This window comes from Pyrgilauda ruficollis, unplaced genomic scaffold (assembly GCF_017590135.1).
Source record: "Pyrgilauda ruficollis isolate IOZ18807 unplaced genomic scaffold, ASM1759013v1 scaffold111, whole genome shotgun sequence".
Lineage (NCBI taxonomy): Eukaryota > Metazoa > Chordata > Aves > Passeriformes > Passeridae > Pyrgilauda > Pyrgilauda ruficollis.
Window position 1 is genome coordinate 806,385 of NW_024509322.1, and position 19,399 is coordinate 825,783.

Below are 19,399 nucleotides of genomic sequence, written 5' to 3' on the forward strand. Positions count from 1 at the left end.
CACATTTCATTCTTCCATAAAGGCCAGAATAGGCAATGAGGTGCAGAGCAGATTTAATAACATGCCAATTTCACACCAGAGTTTCCAAAGATCTTGCAGTGAACATCATTTTTATGCTGTAAAAGCATTTTTTTACTGAGTCCTCAGCAGCAGCCACTTCAGACAGCTTGTGCCCTTTGGAAAGTAAACTTCCGGGGGAACCTCGTTAAATTTTAATCAGTTATTTTTATGAGGTTAGCAATGTGTTTCCTATGTGGGCTGCCTGATGATTGTTTTGCAATTCACACCCCAGAGTCAGTGATCTTTTTGTTCTTTGTTTTTTTTTTTTTGCTTTCATTGAGTGCAACTTCTAATTTTAAATAATGTCTCTTGACTTTGCCATTTAAGTAGGTATTTTAATTCTTTTTTCATTCACTTTTACTATCCTTAGGTCTTTTTTCATAGCTCATATAACTTCACAAGCCTGTTACATGAAGGTTTTTTGCAAGATACTGTGAGGCACTGCACCTTTTTTTTTTTACCCTATCTGCTCCTTTTGACAAGCTACTCAATTTTACGTTGCTTCCACTTTGAAGTTGAACTCCACTAATTTCTATTTATTTATTTTACTCTGCCTCCACAGGATTTGAGCACCACGTGGTCGCCCTTTCAGAGCAATGCACTGAATATCTGTGCCCTGCAGCACATCCTGGGAGTAAATTAAGAATAAACCCCCATTTGTGTCTCTTTTCCTGGCTTTACAGGTAGGAGCTCCGAGCGTTGTGACATTTGCTCGGTGCGTACGAGGCCACTTGAAGTCTCTCATTACCACATTCTCTGCCCTCCCAACCTCTTGCATTTCTCCCAGCGTGTCACTGTCACTGTCACAGCCTTCAAGTGGTCAATAAACCAGCCTTAACACCCTGCCCTTCCCTGGGGACACCTTGTCACTTTTGCGCGCATTGACCTTATTTTCTTTCTTTGATTTTACATTTTCTTTAACATGAAAGCCCTCCCTTTATCATTTTGGCTTCCTCTATTGTTCCTGGGTGATTTATGCCACAAATGAGCTTCCCTTTATCGAGGTTTCAGGCTGTGTATCCCATTAGCATCTTCATTTAAAGCAGACTGTGCACAGGAGCAAGTATATATTTAATTCTGTCTGATTGCCTATTCTCACGTGCCTTGATTAAAAGGGACATTCATTGGGATTGATTTTTGATGCTTTAACCTGAATTTTATCAAGTTCCAATCCAATCACCTTCCAAGGATAAAGGCATGTTATGACTTCACCTTTAGACAATGAGTTCCAACCTTTAAAACCTCTTCCTTGCCTAATTTTTATTTAACTGGCAACAAATGTCTTCCTTCCTCGGTCAGTTCCCACTCTTTGAAAAGGTTTCCTTATTCCTTCCAATCTTTTCCTACTCTGTTTTCTTAACTAATGCACTGAAACATTTTATCTGTCCCTGGCTTTGCATTTGAGAAAATGCCTCCATAAAAACATTGATTTTTAGCCTGTAATCTCAACAGTGTGAGTCTTTCCTCCAGGATTTTCCTCCTACTGTCCCCCTGCAACTGGAACCTGTGGCAACCTCTCATTAGTGCACTGAACAATACCAGGAAATATTCCCTAATCCCAGGGCCAAATGACATGGTCTGATCACAGCCACGTTATTGAACTCCATTAACTTCCAAAACACCTCCTGGAAACCCTCCCTGATCCGTTCCATTCCCAACATGTCCAGGAATTGTTTAAGGAGCCATAGCTGGCCCAAGCCAAACTCCATCCTAATAAATTTGCAGCATTAGGAATTGTCTTCCAGTGTCTATTAATATTCTATGGAGTTGTTTTAATTCCTGCTGTAAATACATGTTATATGGCCCAGCACCACGGGATTCCTCCCACTGGAGTCTCTCTGATTGTCCTCAGAAACACACAGAGATGTTCTCCTGCCACCAGCTAATGGCTTCAAACTGACAGAGGGCAGATTTAGATTGGAGATTAGGGAAAAAAAAAACTAATGGCTTCAAACTGATAGAGGGCAGATTTAGATTGGAGATTAGGAAAAAAATATTATTGGGAGCATGGGGAGGCCCTGGAACAGAGTGCCCAGAGAAGCTGTGGCTGCCCCTGGATCCCTGGAAGTGTCCAAAGCCAGGCTGGACAGGGCTTGGAGCAACCTGGGATGGTGGAAGGTGTCCCTGCCCATGGCAGGGGGTGGAACGAGATGGTCCTTGAAGCTTCTTCCAATCCAAACCATTCTATGATTCTGGCAGACCCACACCAGTCTCTTCTAGCCCAAACATCTCTCCCAGCCCACCTAAAAGCCTCTCCTACCTCTATTTGTGGGGTTTTTTTGTTTTTTTTCCCAATGCAAACAGAAGGGTTGAAGTGTCCTAACCTGATAGGCCAGGGAAAAGAACCTCCTCAACATGAACACTGTAAAATACAAACCAAGGCAGCAGCAGAAGACACCTGGTCCACGTTCCCACCCTACAGAGATCTGTCCGTCTGTCCAGCAGTGCAGTGACCCTGGGCCTGCTCTGGACCCCTCCAGGGTTACACCAATGTAACCCTGATCAGATTTTCTCCTCCATGGTTATGCCAATAGAACCCTGATCAGATTTTCTCCTCCAGGGTTATGCCAATGTAACCCTGATCAGATTTTCTCCTCCAGGGTTATGCCAATGTAACCCTGATCAGATTTTCTCCTCCAGGATTATGCCAATATAGCCCTGATCTGATTTTCTCCTCCATGGTTATGCCAATGTAACTCTGATCAGATTTTCTCCTCCAGGGTTATGCCAATATAGCCCTGGATCAGATTTTCTCCTCCAGGAATATGCCAGTGTAGCCCTGACCAGATTTTCTCCTCCAGGGTTACACCAATATAACCCTGATCTGATTTTCTCCTCCAGGATTATGCCAATGTAACCCTGATCTGATTTTCTCCTCCAGGGTTATGCCAATATAACCTTAATCAGATTTTCTCCTCCAGGATTATGCCAGTGTAGCCCTGCTCAGATTTCCTGCTCCGTTTTTGTTGGAAAATGTGAGATAACTTCATGCCAAGTATCCCAAAGGGGCAGCTGTAGGAGTGGCTGGCAGGCCAACAAATTCCAATCCACTTTGGGAGAGATGTTTCATCTGCAAATGGGTTGTACATGACAGAGACAAGTTGCTATTTCAGATTTTTAAAGATATGCTATAACACTGCTTGGCCTTAATTTTGGGCTCCAGCAAGCTATTGATTTTTTGATTCTGTATATTATGTTAATGATGTCATGATCATATCAGAGCAGCAATGTACTCTTGCAAAGCTCCAGAGTGCAATATTTAATAGATACTGTTAGTATTAATTGATTTTGCTATAATTCATTCTACTCATGTTTTCACACTTAAGGGTTGGGTTTTTTGTTTTTGGGGTTTTTTTTATTATTATTTTTTTTTTTTTTTTTTTTGCAGTAAATTCCCTAAACATCCAGGCAGAATGAAAAAGTCAAAGCATTTACTTCTCTTATTTTTTAATTTGGGGATAGGGGAAGTAGGGAAGGCTGTCCTCTCCAGCTCACCCCAATCAATAGCAGATCAAGTAAGACACTCAATAATGGGACTGATGTGCTCCCCAACAGCTCAAGAGGCCACCAAATGATATTTTGTCAGTTGAACAGATGGGTTTATGCTGTGGGTCCACTCCTCTTCCTTTCTCATCAACCCTTTCTGATCCTGATCCAGATGGCCCTGGATCCCTGGGAGTGTCCAAGGCCAGGCTGGACAGGGCTTGGAGCACCCTGGGATAATGAAAGGTGTCCCTGCCCATGGCAGGGGATGGGACTGAATAATCTTTTAGGTTCCTTTCCACCCAAACCATCCTAGGATTCTGTGATTTTATGATCTTCTCTCAGATAAAACCAGGAGGGAATTCTTCAGGTCAGGATTTTTTTTTTTTTTTAATGTCCTTGAAAGCAGAGAGGGGAACAGAGAACAAAGATTTACTGTTGCCCTACAATTCTGGTAAAAATTAACTCCCCAACACACAGGTCCAGGTACACTGAGACCCTGCCCAGAGATACTGCAAAATTCAGAAAACTTTCTGGAAATAAACTTTACGAGGCAATAGCCTCAAGATGGAAAAATCACTCTGCTTTCTTGGCTAATCATACACTGAAAGTTATTTGTGAGCTTGTTTGCAGCTGGGGCTGGGTGAGGATGAGGAAGGAATCAGGTTGAGTTGCTTGTATCCATGTTTGCATTTCCTCTTCTCCCTGAGAAAAGCATGAAGCTAAAGCTCCTGGCAAGCATCCCAACACCATTCTCCTCCTCCTGTTTTTAACTGGCTGCCTCTTCAGAGGTGCTGGGTGGAAAAGGGCCAGGGCCACCTGCAGAAAAGCCACCTCTGGCCCTGCCACATCTCAGAGATGCTCTGCTGGTAACACCTTATCAGGCCAGGCAAGCTCTGAGAGACTGGGAGCAGACAAAGCAGGCAAGTGTTGTCTGAACTGAAACCCTGCCCTCGTGCCCTGCACAAAATAACCCCGTGCTTCCTGGCAGGGCTGGCTGGCATCCCTTCACACTGCTGCTGGGGGCAGGACGTGTCTGGCTGCCTGTTCCCAGCTCCTGGGGAGCCACAGCCAAGGACAGGTCCAGGGGGGCTCCTGTCCCTCAGCTACAGCTGAGAAAATCTGCAGGGAAATCCTCTTTGTGGTGGGGGTTTGGGTCTGAAAGACAAAAGGAGCTTGGTTTTGTTGTGGTCTCCTCCTCACCTCAGCTCTGAGCCATTACAGTGGGGTTTCCTGAATAAAAGGGACTCATTAATACAGGGGTCCCACTAATCCAGGGGCCTCGTTAATGCTGGTTTTAAACTGAAGGAGAGTCAATTTAGGTGAGATATAGAAAGATTTTTTTTTCCAATAAGTGCGGTAAAACACTGGCAGAGGCTGCCCAGAGAAGCTGCAGCCATCCCTGGATCCCTGGGAACATCCAAGGTCAGGCTGGATGGGGCTCTAACCCACCCTCACCCCAAAATATGCACCAAGCTAGCAAGGGAGAAGCCTTCCAGGCATGGGAAGTTAGACTGAGTCAGATTGAGGTTATTTTCCTCACATGTCTCAATTAAAATGTAGATCTCCTCCACTGCCTGGGGCAGAGGGGCAGGAGGCTTTGGGAATGAGATATGGGAGGGAGAAGCAAGGCATGGGGAGTGTTTGCTTCATCCCTGCCTGCCTTAACCCTTCTGCTGCCACCCCTGCTCTGACAGAAGGGGGTTCCGTGGGATAATCAAGGAATTGCACGTGTGTTTGCACCTTGTCATGTCTGCCAAGGCTCCTTCTGCTCTAATTAAACAAACTCAAAACCTACTCAGACACTCGTGAGATGAAATTATTATTTTTGTGCTTTATATATACTTTATACATGCTTTATATATGCTTTCTACTTATATATATTTATATATTTTACTGCATTTATATATATATTTTACTGCATTTATATATGTATTTATATATTTTTCTGCAGTCATCACATCCAGCTCCCTACAGGACTTCTGCAATCCACCCCTTATCCAAAATACTTTAAGCCTCAGGATCTCACACCCACTCATGGAGTGAGGAACTGTTACTCCTGTCCTACAAACAAGGGGCTAAAACACAGCGAAATTAAGGATTGGAGTAATTTTAAACTGGGCATTGTTTGAAATGGTCGAAATTAAGGATTGGAGTAATTTTAAACTGGGCATTGTTTGAAATGGTCGTTTAAGGTTCCTCAGTAGCTACTAAAAGAAACTGGCACTTCCAGAGGGCAATTATTCCACTGCTTTCAACACCTCAGGTTAGGAGGAATGTGCTCAGAAAAAGTCCTTGTCTCCACTGTCTGCAGAGACAGGAAACCGAGGGGCAGATGAGATAAATCCCATCCTAAGTAATTTGTCCAGAATCATGCAAGGTACCACGGCAGAGCAAGGAAATTAATTCTGCTCTCTCTTGCCTAAGGAAAATGCTGTAAGCAGTGGATGATGCTGATGTTCTTTTCTCAGTGTACCAAGGGCTTCAGGATGTGTTTTCTCCAGCCAGAACCTGTCCCAGATCTTGTCTTACAACAGTGACTCAGTCCTTCAGCCCACAGCAATTCCCACTTCCCTGACCTCTCAATCCCTTTATCCAGGCTAGGCAGGATCATCCTCCAGCTCCTCCACTCTGTCCCAGCAGAACTTTCAGCATTTCCCCTCCTCCTCGGAATATTTATCTCAACTTTTCCTCAGCTTCCTCTTTATTTTTTTTTGCCACAAGACAACCAACAAAAAGACTTGCTAATTGCTGGTGAAATTTCCCGGGCAGGGAAGAAAATGTAGGAGGGAAATTAAAAGAAAGCTGCTCTTCCTTCCATTACTGGGTGGATGCTTTCTTGCAAGAAACAGCCAAGCTGTTTGCTCTGGGGCTGCCCCATATCCCCATAGCACACAAGGAAGCAGTGGCAGGAGAAATTCAGAGCCAACACCTCTGTTCTTCACTGGGAATTTGGCCTTCCCTGCAGAGGATGGCAAGAAAACAAGTTTTCTTTGAATATCCTGGTTTCTTGCATCCATATCTGAAGTTGGAAACAATGGAAGAGAAGGTGTTCAAGAAAACAGGAACATGAGCAGTTCAGAGCCACCCACCAAACAAAAGAAATGCAGATGTTGCTGGGGTGAGGAAGAAAAAGGCTCTGAGGAGGATCCCCCACAAAACAAAGCCCCACAGCAGGATGACAGAATCAGCTCCAAGCCCAGGAGCTCCTGTGAACTCTCAGAAGCTCCCTCTGGAACCACATTCCTGCTTGGAAGGGATTCCTCAGTTGGAAGGGCCCCATAAGGATCATCCAGTCCAACTCCTGGTGCTGCACAGAACATCCCAAAAATCCCACCCTGTGCATGAGAGTGTTGTCCAAGCTCTGCCTGAACTCTGGCAGGCTTCATGCTGTCACCATTGGCCTGTGGAGACGGTTCCAAAAATACCCAATTCTTGTATCCAAAAGTAAATAATAATGATAATGGTAATGATAATGATAATAAGAATAATTATTATCATTATATAATAACAATTGTATAGATAATAATATAATATAATAATATAATAATTTAATATAATAATAATTATTATTACTATTATAGTAACTACTATAACAATAGTTATTATTACAATTATCTTATTAATGATTATATTATAATTAACTACATAAATAATTAATTATATAAATAATTATATTAATTAGATTTAATTAAATGCTATAATTCTATAAATTAATTATATTATATTATTATACTAAAATATTATTATAGTAGTAACTATTATAATATGAACTGTTATAACAATAATAATTGTTGTTGTTATTGTTATTGTTGTTGTTATTGTTATTATTATTATTTCCCTGGTACAGAAGTCAAAGGAGAAATCATTTACCTCTGCAGCTCTCCTTGGGGGATGGAGTGCAGGGGATGTGGGACAATGGGGAGATTTAGGGGCTGTGCTGGTGGCACAAGGAGAGATTGGGTGGCAGGTCACTGAATGTGGGAACGTGCAACAGAAGGTACTGGGAAGGAATTCCTCCCTGTGAGGGTGGTGAGGCCCTGGCACAGGGTGCCCAGAGAAGCTGTGGCTGCCCCTGGATCCCTGGAAGTGTCCAGGGCTGGGTTGGACAGGGCTTGGAGCACCCTGGGATGGTGGAAGGTGTCCCTGCCATGGCAGGGGTGGGAATGGGATGAGTTTTGAAGAATTCTTCCCACACAAATGATTCTCTGGTGGCCTAAATTTGGGACCCTGAAATTACCACATCTCCATTCCCTTCTGAGACTTGTCACAGGTGGAGGCTGATGAAATGTCACAGAAGCAGCAGTGGCAGCACAAGGCCATGTCCCCCCACCCTGGGGAGGGTTCATTTTATGTGCCATTTTCCCTCATTGGCAGCTCATTGGCTTCAGGGGCACCGGGGAGCACCTGACAGCAAGACAGATTCCCTAAAAGAGAGAGATTCCCTACAAACAGCCCAGCTCCCTGAGTTATCCATATTCCCTGACACTCACTGAGTGCCACAACCCCACAGCAAAAAGCCTAGCCCTGCTTCATGGCAAATTAGGGTGTTGCAAGACTAAAATTCACGGGAGGGGTGAGAGGGATCACGTTGCAAAACCCACAGAATTTTGTCCATTCTGAGAATTTGAGAGGGGAGAACATCCCAAACATGGAGAGCTCTAAAGTTACTTGAGATGTCCTCAGTATCCCACCTTATCCTCCAGAGGAAAAGTAGACTCTGTGCCATATTTGTCAGCCCCAGGTGAACGTCTCACACCTGAGGTTCCTCAGTTGGAGCACGGAATTGAATTCCTCGTGTACATAAAACTATAACTCAAAGTCTCCTTATATTCGCGATCTATCTGTGTTTAAGCACCTGAATTATTCCTTATTTTGCTGCTTCTTGAGGTCTGAATCTCCCTGCTGGCTCTGCCAACATCCATGTTGCAATTCCAGTCAGGGAATACTCGTTCCGTGTGACAGTCCCTGTAACTTTGCATCTCAGCTCCAGTGCACAGCTGATTTTTAAGATTTTTAAGGCTGCTCGGGGCAAGAGCGCAGCTTTCCCCCTGCCTCTGTTCCCTCCCTGGATATCTCCTGTGGGATATGTAGATATTTCACCCAGACACCTTCCCCTGAAGGAGCTAAACTTTCTGCAAGGCTAAACCCGAGCTGCCAATGTTCCTGTGGCAGAGACAAATCCCAAGTAGGACACCAAACTCACAGGGCTGCATGAGGAGAAAACTTCTGCTGGAACCCACTGCACGGACTAATTATCTTCCCACCCTTCCCCGCTGCCCTCTAGCAAAATAAGCTAATCAAAGGCAAGGTTGTTATCAAAACACATTTACCACACGCCTGCGTCTTATGGCCCGCAGTGCCCAGTGCTGTCCCTGAGCTGCCTCAGGCAGGTGCAGCCACGGAGATAATCAACCTGTGAAGGGCACAGCTCTGCCCTGCACTCACCAGGGCAGGAAAAGTGCTCCCAAAGGGGACACGATGGCATTGAGGGAATGGATGCGGCCGTGGGTCGATTCTCCAGGAGTGGGGATCTGCTCAGAGGGGTTTATTCAGTGTATTCCATAGAGAAACAGGATTCCCAGGAGCCTCTGATTGACCCCGGGCTTTATCACCAGCAATAGCCACGCTCCCAGTGCTAAGAATTCCCTCCTGCTCCTCCCTGGGGATCTCATTTCAAAAGGCCATTGCAGAGCTGTCCCATTTGGGGCTATTTCCTCTCTCCAAAGGTGTGAAAGGATGGGTACTTTAGCTGTACCTCAGCAGGCAGATCAGAGATTCCCTGGGCTTTGATGCCCCCCTGCTGTGGTTCCTTCTGAAACGCCGGCTCCAGTTTCCATAACTGCCTGGGAAGGAGTGGGAATTGCTCCCTGCCAAGGCCAATTTTGGGAAGATGACTCCACTTTCCCTCGCTGGCAGGTGGAAGGGGCTCTCAGGCCAGCTGTGAGCCAGGAGGAGTCAAACCAAGATGCTGGAACCCTGCATGGTGAGAATTTTAATCTTCCTGTGCTGCCAGGCACTGAGCCCCAAGAGAACACTGCATTGACCTGAGGCCATGGAGAAGCTTCCAAAATTGACTGATAGCCCTGAAACTGTGGGTGTGCACTTCGAATAAAAGTGTGCAATATCACAGCGTGGAAAACTTAAGAGTTTGGGGCTTTAGAATATAGTAATAAATATGAAGCAAGATGGAAGTTTTAAGGCAAAGACAGGTTGTTCTTCTTTACCTTCTTCTTTCCTTCTTCTTTACCTTCTTCTTCCTTCTTCCTGGGTTTGGGTGGTCTTTTGGAATTGGACAGAAAAGTCCACATTGTAGGCTTAGAGTGATCAGTTATTGGGTTAAAAAGGAAAATAATTTAAGTGTCGTTTCTTAATTGAACAGTTTAACCTTAAAAGGCCTTGTAACAAGAGGTAGTTGGCCATTTTGTGCCTTGCTAATGAAAGGCTGCAGAACTCATGGCTGTGAGGCTGTAACACTGATAAGAAAAAATAAACACCCCAGTCTGAATGTGAACTGTCGTTTCAAGTGCCTTCAATCCTAACCCCAACAAAGGTACCAAAAACAAACACACCAAGACACCCTGAGAGCTCATTCACTCCTGCCTTTGCCACCAGTGACTGCCAAACAAATGATTGAAAACTTTCAAAACAAATGAAAGGATTCAGATTTCCTGGAATTACTTTTTTCCCCAGCATTCATATTTTTCTTCCCTTCATGCAGCAACAGAGAACTGGAAATCTCCTTTGCAGTGAGAAATGTCCACAAACACCTTGGACACACACAGGGTGTTGAATTTAACAACTGAAGTAGCTCTGAGTCTCCTCTCTGAGGCCCAGATGGGCACAGATTTCCAAGAAAAAACAGGATTTGAGCTGGAAATCATGTTCTCCATGTGGCTGCTCCATCCTCAGGAAGATTAGGACAATTATCAGGTACCTTTGACAGGACTCACTATTGTATTTGCAGGGACCCCCGTGGTTGGGAGGAATGATGAATCTGACTCCACGTTCTCAGAAGGCTAATTTATTATTATATTATATTATATTATATTATATTATATTATATTATATTATAGAATGCTAAACTATACTATACTAAAGAATACAGAAAGAGAACTGGAAATCTCCTTTGCAGTGAGAAATGTCCACAAACACCTTGGACACACACAGGGTGTTGAATTTAACAACTGAAGTAGCTCTGAGTCTCCTCTCTGAGGCCCAGATGGGCACAGATTTCCAAGAAAAAACAGGATTTGAGCTGGAAATCATGTTCTCCATGTGGCTGCTCCATCCTCAGGAAGATTAGGACAATTATCAGGTACCTTTGACAGGATTCACTATTGTATTTGCAGGGACCCCCGTGGCTGGGAGGAATGATGAATCTGACTCCACGTTCTCAGAAGGCTAATTTATTATTTTATGATATAATACTATATTAATTATATTATATTATATTATATTATATTATGCTAAACTATACTATACTAAAGAATACAGAAAGGATACTTACAGAATGCTAAAAAGATAATAATGAAAACTCATGACTCTTTCCAGAGCCCTGACAAAGCTTGGCACTGATTGACCATTGAGTGAAAACAACTCACAGGAAACCAATGAAAGAATCACCTGTGGGTAAACAATCTCCAAACACATTCCACATGAGCACAACACAGGAGAAGCAAATGAGATAAGAATTGTTTTCCTTTTTCTCTGAGGCCTCTCAGCTTCCCAGGAGAAAAGTCCTGGGTGAAGGGATTTTTTCAGAGAATGTGAATGCCTCAGACTCCCAGGTGTCTGGAGGCTTCAAGAGCTGCCCCATGGCAGTGTTGGGGCAGGAAAGGACAAAGATTTTCCTACTAAAGTGGCACCAACCATGATCATGAGACCCAGAGGATGGTCAGGCAGTGGAACAGGCTCCCCAGGAATCTGGTGATGGCACCAGCCCTGCCAGAGCTCAGGAAGAGTTTGGACAATGCTCTCAGGCACCTGGTGTGATTTTTGGTGCTGTTCTGTGCAGGGCCAGCAGTTGGACCTTGATGATTCATATGGGTCCCTTCCAGCTCGGGATATTCCCTGATTCTATGACTTATTCATCATTCCAGACAAGTGCAAAACTGCTGCCTTATTGGAGGGACTCCAGTTTGCACCTTGGGAAAAATCAGTGTGGGAGTACAAGGCAGGGACAGCTGAGGGTTTATAGGATCACAAACCCCTGCAAGAGTGAGGAAATCCCTCTTTTCTCACTGTGAAAGCTCAGAGTGGCCCAGGAGTGATATTCCAACCTCCTGCCCCTCTGAGACCCCGAAGCCTGACCCACACAGCCCCTTCTGGAAGCAGCACTGGAGGAAAACACTGTGAGGCAAAAACAAGGAGGTGAAAAAGGGAAAAAAAAGGAAAGAACAAAACCCCTCAGCCTGAAAGAGTCACAGGCTTTCAGACAGCAGAAAGTCAAACAAGGAAAAGACCCTCCAAGAAAGGTCTTATTGCAGCCTGTGTAGGCAGCTGGGGTTACCTGAGACTCTCTGGTGGTTCAGAAGACTTTGACCAAGAAAGTTAAAGCCAGGGACGATCAATGAGCTCTGCCAGAGGCAGTGCATCAGGTTACCTGCTGAGCCCAGACACCACGAGCTGCACTTTGGAACTTTTCCTTTTTTTTTTTTTTCTCCTGGTCTGGCAGTGAGTCTGAGTGTGGATAACAAACCTCCCTCCCCCTCCACTGTGATCACTGGAAAACAGCTTGTTTAAATGACTTTTTTTTTTCCCTTCATGTCATGTTAGAAAGGAGAGCTGTAGTTTCAGGGTGTATGACCTGTCCACACTGTGGTGGGTGGGAAGAGGTGGAGGGCAGGAGGATGAGGAGGGTCAGTGCCTGGACACTGGGGTGCGTGTCTGCTGCCAGAGTAGCTCAGATTCTCAAGGCATCACAGTGGCTTCTGAGGTGTCTCATAACAGCAGGGATCCAAAAATTAATAGTAATAAAATGAACAATATTACTTAATAAAAATTAATAGTGATAATATAAAAATCATAATCAGACCAGCTCCACCTGAGGAATTGTGTGTGGGAGATTTTGGCCATCCCTTGACTAACCCAGAGCCAAACGGATCCAGGAAGGTGACTGCTGTGGCCCAGACATTGGACTCTTATGTCACTTCTTCTTCCACGGGGTGAGGATGCCTTCAGGAAGACACTGGCTCCTATTCCCAAGGTTCAGGAGCAGCAGGATCTGCTGGCACATGCTCTGCAAAGCCATCAGAGCCAGCTCTGGTGCCTTGGGGAGGCTCTGGGTGCCAGAAGGACACACAGAGGACACAAGCAGCTCCTCAGAGCTGAGCAGAGGAGTGCAGGGAGCAGAGCCAGCTCCTGGCTCTGATATCTCCAAGCAGGACAGACTGGAGATGCCTAAACAAACCCTCTTCCCTCTGCAGCAAATGTCAGCTCCTCTAAACCAACAGCCCTTGTTGACTGCTTTGCTCAGTCTCAAGGGCTGGTAAAGGCTTCTGGGGGAGAAAGAAATCACAGATGCCCAAATGTTTCGTTCTAATGGAAAAATAAAATTAAAAAAATAATAATTCTTCCTTTCAGAATGACTTTTTTTTTTTACATCTCAAGCAATTTGCTAAAAACTGAAATCAAACCCCAAAACGAGGACTTCCAAAGTCTAAATGAATCATTCTCCAATTACTAAATGGACTCAGCCCCTTCCAGAACAGCTTTCAAGAACATTTCTTATTAAAAAAATAATTGGCCACTGCGAGCTGGAGGGGAAAAAAAAAAGAAAAGTTTTGAAATATCACAAGTTCTCCCAGAAAATGAGACTGTTTGCCTTTCTGATTGCAATTAATGACCTGCCAGGCAAGGAGTCCCCAGACCTGCAAGGGCAGATTCCAGAGCAGAAGGAGGCTGGTGCCTGGGGGTGCATCCTCCTTAAGGACAGCTTGTGTGTGTTCAGCTATTCCTCTTGGAATTAGATGGATGCTGCATGGGATGAAATGAGGCAGCAAAGCCAAAATCCAGGAGTGTCACTAATGCAGCAGAGCCTGGGACAGGTCCCCTTGCACCCAGCAGGGGATTTCCCTCTAATAAAATGTTGCCCTTCTCTATAGGGACGCTGCTTTTCTGCCCCAAATTTCCAGTTTTGTGGCAGCTGGGGTGTTAAACACAACCCAGGGATGGTGCAGGGCTGAAAACCTGTGTGCAGATGGACAGTGAATGTACATAGAATAATATAATTGTTTGGATGGGAAGGGAACCTCAAAATCATCCCATTCCACCCCCTGCCATGGACAGGGACACCTTCCACTATCCCAGGTTGCTCCAAATCCCATCCAGTCTGTCCTTGGACACTTCCAGGGATCCAGGGGCAGCCACAGCTTCTCTGGGCACCCTGTGCCAGGGCCTCCCCATCCTCACAGGGAAGAATTCCTTCCAAATATCCAATCTAGAATTCGGGAGGGCTCTTTCAGTAGCTGAAGGATTTACTCCTGCTCTGGGGATAAAGAGCTTGAACTGTTGGTGGGAAAGAAGGGAGATGGGTGGTTACAGCTTGGGTATGGGTGAGGCAGGAGTAACTTGCCAGGAGATTACAAAAGTGGTCAGATTTGGGTGGCATCTTTGGGCAGTGCTGCCTCTGACACAGGAAGAAGGAGGAAGAAGCTGCTGAATTCACTTCAGGCTTGCAGAAAACTTCGCTTTGCTCTCACCCCTCTCTGCAGTCCCCATCCAGGCTGCTGACATTGCTGTGACCTTGCAGCAGGCACCCAGTGCCAGCTTTGCAGCCTGCTCCATCCCCACTGCTCCCACCGCAGCCCCTCACCCTCCCCTAGAGACCTCACCAGCCTGCGAGAGCTGCAATTTCAATTTACACCAAGTAAATGATTCATCACCACCTAAAGAGGCCTGAGCAGAGCCCGGGAGGGAGCAGAGCTGGGAGAAGGAGGGGGGAGAAGATGGGGGTAAAGATACAGAGATGAAAAGCTCCGGTGACCTGCCCTGTATCAGCTCCTCTCCTCGGGGCAGAAGCCAATCAATCCTCCCCAGCCGTCTGTGGGTCTGTCTGCCTCTGCCTCTCTCTCAGAGGACTCGAGTTTCTTGGTGTAAGGTTAGGACAGCAGAGCTGTGGAAATCGATTCCCGAGCCCTGGCACGGTGCCCTGGGCACAGACACAGGGAAAAGGTGGATGGGGAGCATCCCCAGACCTCAGTGGTTGGAGCTGAGGATAGCTGGAAATGGGGAAGAGGAGTTGCATCAGCCCTTGTAGGGAATACCCCAAAATAAGAGAGGTGTGCCCTTCTAAGTTCTAAGCCTTATGATGTTTACATTCTTGTAATAAACTTTCTCACGCAGTTTTATGTAAATAATTATTGGTTTACATTCTTCCCTAGAAGAAGAAAAATTTAATAGACTGTTAGTTTGTCCAGTGTCACTAAAGAAGTAGCACTTTCATCCTCCAACCCACTGTCACTTTTGAAAATCTATAAATGTTGAAATCAAAAAATAAACTTCCCTTATTTTTACCTTAAAAGTTCCAGCGTACATGTTGTTTTATTTTGTGTACTATAGCGACAGAGGTGTGCATGGGAGAGACAAAAACACCCTGCTGTAACCCACTGGGCAGTTTTCACCTGTCTCCCAGTCCACCTCTGCTCCTCTTGATGGTTTATACTGGAGGAGGATGAGGGAACAGCGCGGCTTTGCCCAAAAATCTGGCTCCCAGCCCTGCTCTACCCCAGCTCTTGCACAGCCCAGCTGCCTCCTCCGTGCCTTCCACATCACTGGATTCAGCCCTGCTCTGGGAATCCCCTGGGATTCCTGGCTGGGAGGGAAGAGGGAAGGGTTAGCAGCCAGGATGGGAAATGTTTATGGCATTTTTCCCCAGGGATCCGTGTGCAGGAGTTGTTGATGACGTATCCCACTTGAGGAAAAGTCTGCTAATGAGGCTTGAGGGGTTCTGATGTGCAAAAATTTCTAATTAGAGTCTCAGTATTCCAGTGTCCTTACCCTGAATATGCTGTGCAGCCAAAACTTGTTGAGTGGGATGTAATTGGCTCCTTTGCTCTCAGGGCTGCCCAAAAGGATGAGGAAACTGAGGCTCAGAAAGGAGCACCTGAGGCTGCCCTGAAAACCCCTCCCAAACTAGGACTGAAAATCAGATTTCTTAACTGTGAGGACAACTAGAGGGAAGCAACAGGCTTGGAGTGGGATTTGATAACATTTGCCTTCAAAGTGCTTCAAGAAAACCCCACAGGGAGTCAATCTCAGTGACCCTGCTGCGAGGTACATAAATAAGAGGTGTTTCTCTTTTCCAGATGAGGAATCAGAGGTAAGTGGTCAGAGGGAGGAGGGCACATTGCCATCAGCCAGGTCCAGACCCCGGCCACACTTCTCCCTCAAGGACTGAGCCTGCACAGAGAGGTTTTTTAACCAAGTTGAATCTTCCATCCCCACCCATCACCCTCCATTTCATTTCCAGTACTCCTCAGGAGGAGCTGCAGCACACTCTGAAGTTGTCTGTGCCCCCTCTCTCTCTTTTGGGGGTTTATTGCTGCAAGTTTTGATTGTTTGTTGCCACTGACCCTGGGTGCAAGGAGATGAAACATCCAGCATTGCTGTGGTACAATCAATGAACAAATTCATGCCTTTCTATGCTGCTTGCACACCTCTGTGCTGTCCCTTCACTGACAGCAAACACACTGGAGGACGGATGCAGGGTGAGATGGGATGGGAACACACTATAAAGCTCTGTGTCAAATGGAAATATCCTCAGGTCAACAGGATGAATGTTTTCTGGGCTCTTACCCACGACACCACAATTCAGGACTGGATTGCTAAGGTTCTCTTGAACAATTCCGGAGCATGAGTCCCATTTTTGGGCGTGTTTTGGGACGGATTCCCCAGATCTGATTTGAAATTAGGCAGACTGCCGTGGTTTTGGATGAGGGTCACACAAGCTGACAGAAGCAGAGCATTCAGAGCACCGACAGAAGGCTGGAATATGGTCCAGGTTTGTTCCCTTCTGTTCCAGCAAGGAGAGGCAGCAAAGTCTATCACATCAACAGGATCCCTGTCTCCACCTGGAGAGTTTGCAACTCAACAGGAAGAATTCAGGTGAACTCAGAGGGTAAGACCAACAAGAGCAGGGCCCATCAGAAAAACCCTCCAAGGCTGCCAAGGACACCGTGAGGCTCAGAGTGACAACACCCTGCAGAGCCACTCTCAGCTGGAGCCCTGGGCTAGACAGATCCCATGCACTTCCCAGCCACTGTCTCTGCTGAGAGGGGCTTGGCAAACGAGACCTCCCTGCCACTCAAAGCCAGGAGCTCAGCCAAGCTGACACCTCCCTCTCCAGGGCTTTGGCAGAGAGCTCACTGCAGGAGGAGATCACTCAGGGAACGGCTGCAGAGAGGCAACTTCAAGATCAATGGCATCACTTAAAAAGCTGAAGGAAAAACAAGAACGAACTGCTATCCCAATGAACTGGTATCCCAATGAACTGATATCCCAATACTGAGGACACCTGGATCCAGTATTCCTCGTGAGGCAGTGGATAAACCAGTAAAACAAACTAATGGGAGAGTAGAATGAGGCCCCTGCTTAACCATAAGGTCCCCATGAAAACTACCTTGGAGTGGATCCCATGTTGTTTACTGGGATCTGATTCCTCTCTAAGGGCAATGGAGATCATGACAAGTCCAAAAGAGGAGAGGTTCAGGTCAGCAGCAGGAAGCTGGAGGTGCTGAGACAAGGGCTGATGGTCAGAGTCAAATTCCCTCAAATGGAATGGGAACCACCAGGAAAGTGTGACCCAGAGAAGAGCTGCTGGAGTGTTGACCTCAAAACACATCAGGCTGCTTTTCTGGTGCAGTCAGCAAACTGGTGGAGATGCTCTGTCCAGCCTCTACCACTCTTCTTTCCCCTCATCTTCTAAAATATATCTTTCACAATTAAGCCAAGTCTCTCCCCAGAAAATACCAGAGACTTTTTTGGAGGTACCTGGCTCAGCCAGGGACTGAGACAGCGTTTTGCCCCTCTACCTTGATGCCTTAAGTTTTAGTTTTCCTATTTTCCAGATTCTGTACTGCATTAGTGTGTGACTCTGAACTTCATATAAAGTGTTAGCAAGTTCTCCTCACAGTTTAGTTAGACAAAACAATCCTTTTCCAGCCCCACAACCAAGGACACCATTGCAGCTTCAGGCCCAAAAAGTGCAAACAACAGTGAATTGAGGAGAGCAAACTGGGAGGATGGGACTGCATAACCTGGAGCTGGAATTGGACAATGAACCCCAATATGGAAATGGAACAAAATTTATAAAAGTGTGAAAACTCATGACCTGTTGTCCATCTTGGATAGAGCCACAGCTGGGCTTTTGCACTGCCCAAGGTGTATCCTCTGAAAGCCTTTTAATAAATACCTTTTTTTTTCCTTTAAAAGGAAATTCCTATGCATGAAAGTAGATAAATAATCTGGATATAGTTGACTGATTATTTAGGTTGCTGAAAATAAAACATGTATAGTGTGCTGCTAAGTGCAAAACATAAGAAAAAGGAAGTGTACTAACTTTTTTTCTCACAATGGTAATAGATGATGCAGTGAGGTAAGCAAGCATATTTTGGTCCTAAGAAAACTGTTGATAGGTGTTGTCTCTGGAATGAACCAGGAGCCACCCAGCGATGATGGCCCATGAAGATGTCTGGCCTAGATAATCTAAGCCATCAGAAATTTACATCTGAAAGACATATTCCTAGAACTCACAATGAAAATACATTGATTCAGGGATGAAAATACATCGATTCCGGATGAGCTTTGTTGGACTTTTGCACAGAGAAAAGAAACTACATGAATATGGGAAAAGCTGAAAAAAATATGTGAGTCCTGAATGGAAGAATAGAAAAACTGTATTTAAGCTGGCTCTACCAGGCTCTCTGTGTGAACACTGGGGATTTGCTGCTAGTGAGCTCGGATTCCGTGCCCACCCAGCTCACATCCTGGCGTCGGTGCTGTTCCTTGATTGTTTGCTGTCAGGACTGTATATTGATTGTGAATAAATTCTATTTTTGTTTTTATTAAATTGTCTGGATCAATTTTTTACCTATAAGAGAATGGTTTGATGGAGGTGCCACCCTCCGTGTCCCCTTCCCCTGGTGCCTGTCCTCCCGCAGGAACAGCCGTGCAGCGCTGGGCAGGCAGAGGGATGGGGATGGTTTGCTCCAGAGCTCAGCCTGGAGCAATAAAGTGTTAGCAAGTTCTCCTCACAGTTTAGTTAGACAAAACAATCCTTTTCCAGCCCCACAACCAAGGACACCATTGCAGCTTCAGGCCCAAAAAGTAAAAACAACAGTGAATTGAGGAGAGCAAACTGGGAGGATGGGACTGCATAACCTGGAGCTGGAATTGGACAATGAACCCCAATATGGAAATGGAACAAAATTTATAAAAGTGTGAAAACTCATGACCTGTTGTCCATCTTGGATAGAGCCACAGCTGGGCTTTTGCACTGCCCAAGGTGTATCCTCTGAAAGCCTTTTAATAAATACCTTTTTTTTTCCTTTAAAAGGAAATTCCTATGCATGAAAGTAGATAAATAATCTGGATATAGTTGACTGATTATTTAGGTTGCTGAAAATAAAACATGTATAGTGTGCTGCTAAGTGCAAAACATAAGAAAAAGGAAGTGTACTAACTTTTTTTCTCACAATGGTAATAGATGATGCAGTGAGGTAAGCAAGCATATTTTGGTCCTAAGAAAACTGTTGTATTGAACACCTTGAACCTGTTAGTTTTGGAACGCTTGCAGTACTGAGTTTGCATTAGAATCAAGGGTTAAGATTATCATCTTAAAGGGTTGGATTATCAT

General features: G+C 45.3%; 1 protein-coding gene across 1 annotated transcript in view; it reads right to left on the reverse strand.

Annotated features, from left to right (window-relative positions):
* The window catches only part of PLXNA4 (plexin A4), a 443,098-nt gene that overhangs the window by 136,255 nt on the left and 287,444 nt on the right, over positions 1 to 19,399 (reverse strand). The gene's annotated exons all lie outside the window — the stretch shown is intronic.